Source organism: Salvia hispanica, unplaced genomic scaffold, assembly GCF_023119035.1.
Source record: "Salvia hispanica cultivar TCC Black 2014 unplaced genomic scaffold, UniMelb_Shisp_WGS_1.0 HiC_scaffold_898, whole genome shotgun sequence".
Taxonomy (NCBI): Eukaryota; Viridiplantae; Streptophyta; class Magnoliopsida; order Lamiales; family Lamiaceae; genus Salvia; species Salvia hispanica.
The window spans coordinates 71,413-76,262 of record NW_025952685.1 but is presented as its reverse complement, the minus strand read 5'-3'; the positions used below and the strand labels follow the sequence as shown (position 1 = coordinate 76,262).

General features: G+C 36.3%; 1 pseudogene; it reads right to left on the bottom strand.

Annotated features, from left to right (window-relative positions):
* Positions 1-247: 247 nt before the first annotated feature.
* On the bottom strand, positions 248-3,441 carry LOC125200316 (annotated as a pseudogene).
* Between the last annotated feature and the right edge of the window lie 1,409 nt (positions 3,442-4,850).

The following is a 4,850-nucleotide window of genomic DNA, read 5'->3' as shown; positions in this document are numbered from 1 at the left end:
TTTGAGTTTCAAGAATGAGTTAAAAATTGTTAAGATCATACTAAATGACTATATAAAACATGTAGTTCTTCACACATCATATAAACAAGCATTTATTTTGTATTTTAAAATCAAGCAGTTCATAATTAAATATTACTACTCCTTATGTATATTTACAGTTTTACACAAATCAAGGAGTAGAATTAATATGAAATATAAAATCCTATAATACAAATCACCAAAAACAAGTCATTTCAGAAAAAAGGCATAACTGCAAGTTTCATATGATATTAATTAATTCATTTTGTACATATATAATGGAGAGTAAATAGGAATCAAAGAGCATGACAGTTTCGTATCCCTTCCTTATTTTACTTCACCCCATTTAAGTCTCTAAATTGGACCACAGATTTGCTGCCTGTCTGAATAAAAACAACAACAACAAATGTAGTTACATCAATTTTTTCTTCTTTAGAACAACATTTCTATGCAAGATGTGCCTACCTTATTAGTTTTTGTACTTCATGGTCTCTTTCTCAAAGCCAATTGTGGGGAACTGCTTTGCATACTCCTCCACGTCGTGGCGAAGTTTTGCGACCTCCGATTGGAACGAAGGAGTAGACAGTGTGGCCACAAAGTCTTTCAGTTTTGTGCCTGCATAATTTCAAGTATATTTGCTTAAAGTTGTTGGAATAGAATGAAGACACTCACAAATATAAATGTATAATGTTAACATCAAATAGTATAGTTAGAACCTTTAGTTTCAGCCTTAACTTTGACAGCCAATTGCACAGCAGCATCAAAGAAGTGAGCAACTTTGGCAAAATCCTCCTCTAAGAATCCTCTTGAAGTAAGAGCAGGGGTACCTAACATAACAAGGAAAACAGATATGAAAATTGGCAATGAGACGAATTATCATGTTAAACTTGAGAAAAAAGAAGCGCGCGCACCCATTCTGATGCCACCGGGAACCATGGCGGATACATCTCCAGGAACGGTGTTTTTGTTTGCTGCAATATGGACAGCTTCCAACACCTTCTCTACCCTTGAACCATCAATGCCCTGCAAAAATAAAAGCATTTAAAAATGAGATAGGCATTTGCAAGATAGCAATCAATTAGTATGAAGTGTGACAAATTACCTTGCTTTTCAAGTTGACAAGAACTAAGTGGTTGTCTGTTCCTCCAGAAACAAGTTCGTATCCGTTCTTAGCGAGAGTCTGCAACATTAGATTGGGTTTAATATTGCTTGCCTTTTCATCCAAGAAGTATAAGCAACGTATATCTAAGCCGATTGTACCTGAGCAAACTTTGCACAGTTGCTCAATACTTGTTCTTGGTAAGCTTTGTATTCTGGAGTTGTTGCCTGTTTCAATGCAACTGCCAAGCCAGTAATTGTGTGGTTGTGTGGGCCGCCTTGAAGTCCCGGAAAACAGCTTGGTTGATTTTATCTTCAAAGTCATACAACACCTTCAAAAATAAGAGTTAGCATTTTTTTAATCTATGATAACAGAAACCACTATGGCAATCCATCCAACCTCTTTGCCTTGTTTGTTGACCTCTTTAACACCCTTCCTGTAGAAAATCATGGCACCACGAGGTCCACGGAGTGACTTGTGGGTTGTGGTTGTCACCACATCCGCATAGTCAAATGGCGATTGGATGACTCCAGCTGCAACTAGTCCACTAATATGTGCCATGTCGGCCAGCAAAATTGCCTTCTGCTTGTCGCATACCTGCCAAAGGCATCGAGAAAACAAGCTCACGGTTGTGTGTCAAGATAACAACGATAACTCCATGAGTATCTGGCAGAAAACTACCTTCCTGATGCGGTCATAATCATAGAGACGTGCATAAGCACTAGCACCAGCAACGATGAGTTTTGGCCTAAAGAGTACAGCACTCTTTTCCAACTGCAGAAATAAACTAATTCAGCAAACTGTAACATTCTAAAAAGTTGCTATACGATGATAATACACGAGGCTTCACAAATCAGACTCCTCATATTTGTAGAACATTCTGCTATTGATTTTCTGAAAAGAATTTATTTGAAGGATTTGAAAAAAGTAATGCACCTGATCATAATCAATTAAGCCTGTGCTTTCATTCAATCTGTATGGCATAGTCTCAAAAAATATAGAGACTGCGGATATCTTCTTAGTATCAGTCTGTAAAATCAGAACAAAATCCATCACAATATTCTTGATGATAAACAAATAAGTGTTCAAGAGAAAATATCTATAAATACGCACCTGGTAACCGTGAGAGAGATGGCCTCCATGAGGAAGATCAAGTGCCATAATTCTGTCATGCGGTTTAAGTAAAGCAGTGTAAACCTGAAAGTTTGAAGGAGATCCTGATAGAGGCTGCACGTTTACTGTGATTAAAAACGACTCAGATAAGTTTCACTAATATCCATATCTAGTTTAAAGTGTCAAACCTCACAATGTATATTTACTGATACAAACCATCTGAGTACAGAATGAAAATGCCATTACCTCCCCATTTCGCAGGGTCCAACCGGAATGCTTCCAGTGCTCGCTTTGGCATAGCGTTTCAGCCATATCAATGTACCTGAAATTTCATAAAACTCATCATAATGGCAAATAAGTTTAACAAATATACATAAGCAGAAATTAGCATAAGATTAAAACAAAATAATGGTTAAAGTTAAATTCTACTCACTCATTTCCTCCATAGTATCTTGCACCGGGATATCCTTCACTGTACTTGTTAGTCATAACCGAACCAACCGCTTGCATCACAGACAATGAAGTGAAATTTTCAGAGGGGATGAGCTCGAGCCCCTGCAACATATATATATGCAACATACATGGATTCCAACAATTAAAACACAATACACCTACTCCTTTATTTTAACTAAAAGTTGAGCAGGCAAAAATGGTAAGAAAGCAATCTGATCACATAAAAGTGATAGCAATACAATCTGATTTAAAGCATGAAAGGAGAAGCAGAAGTGACCTTCCATTGTCTGGCCTTTTCGTGCTCGATAATGTCAGCAATCTCGGATCAATGACTTCCAACGGTGCATTCAACTGCTTAGGCCACTGCAAATCTCAGTGAAACACAAGTTAGTAAGTGTTATTCATGAGAAACTCAATTCCTAAGTGAGAAACAAGGCATACCGAGACGCCGTTCTTTTCCTTGTCGTAGACAGCTTCATCAGGCAAGGAAGACTGCAGAAACACAAGTTTAATTATGAGAATATAATAAGTAAGGAGAAGGGAAATGAAGGAAGTGAAGCATGGAGACCAGGTGATAGATAGAGCCGCCGCGCTTGAGAGGTTTGGAGATGGAGGAGGAAAGCCTCCTCACTGCCATGGCTAGCATCATCTTGTGTAGCGTGTTTTGCTCTCAGGAGAGATGCGAGAATGAGTGAGAGTGGTGGATGTGTGTTTAAGTTTTAATGGGTGAGGTTTTGGTGGTGCTTGAAAATCGATGAATATGTATGGTTCTTGTTTCTCATTTTAGCGCTATAATGCTTTATCCGCTTTCAATTTGCATTGCAATGGAGAGGAGCACAATATTTTTTTATTGTTTTACTTTAATATCATTATCTCAACGACTTCGACATCACAGTCGCCAAAAAATCAAGCTTTCATGTTTCATCCAATTAAAGGATAAATTGGTGTTTCATATTTTTATCTTTGAAAAAAACAACGAAATACTATCAAAGCCCGGCCCATATTGATACCACCTAAAACAGCAGCGGACAACAGCAATGTAAAATAAATCAAGATCGCGCAATTGTTGCAAAGCCCGGCCCATACGAACCGCATTCCTCAACACAATCTACTACTGTACTTCATAATCGTCTGTTTCACACTTTTTAAAATCTAAAAAATAAATCACAAAATATAAAATTTTTGCTATTATCACCTCCTTTTTTTTTTTGGTGAACTACGCTGATATGGTAGTCTGTTAAAACATGTAGACAAAAATGACATTACGTAAAACGACAACGCTAATTAAGTTCGAAATGACGTTTTATCTACGTGTTTTTAACGGGCTTGCACTTTTCGTCGAAAAGGAAAGGATGAGATAATTGATCTCAAATTTCATGATTTATTTTTCAGATTTTAAAAGTGTTGAACAGTCAAGAAATTGCTAGGAGTATCTTTCATAATTTATTTGACAATTTGCCTTATTAATTTTATCATATTCTTTTTAACTAAAACCTAGTACGAACAACATATGTTTGAATTGAGAGAATCGAATAATTTTTTTTGGACAATTGACAGTTGAGGGAATATAAGAGAATATTGTCTCCGATAAACATCAAACTACCCTTTAAGAATAATTAACATTATTAACTTGTGCCATTCGATTTGCAAGATTATATTTTGACTATTGAATATGTGATGTATTTGGTTCATGACTTAGCCCCGATAAATAATAATTGTTATAATTAGTCATAGCCGCTCTTATCATAGGATAATTAGTTTTAGCAATCAAATGACGCCTTAGTGTAACTTAAAATTTCCCCTCCTAGCATTAATGTTAACTTTGGCTCGGAGATGATTTGCGGAATAGAAAGTCATCAACTTACTTGATTCATGCTTCATACTAGTATATGGCAATGGTACTTATCGTTTCACTCCAATTAAGCTGCACCGATAACCAAATTCTATTGCATTCAACTTCCATTTCCAATTCAACAACATTACTTAGGCTTCTTCATCAAAGGATTTCAATCTTTCATCCCCTCATCCGTATTTGAATCAGCTTTAACCTTGTCAATTAAGCAATATATTCGAGGGGACAAGTGTTAATTAATGTGAAACATGACTATTCATCCTTGAAATCTGCTTTAATTTGTCTGCTTTTTCATTAGGGACACCATTTTAATTA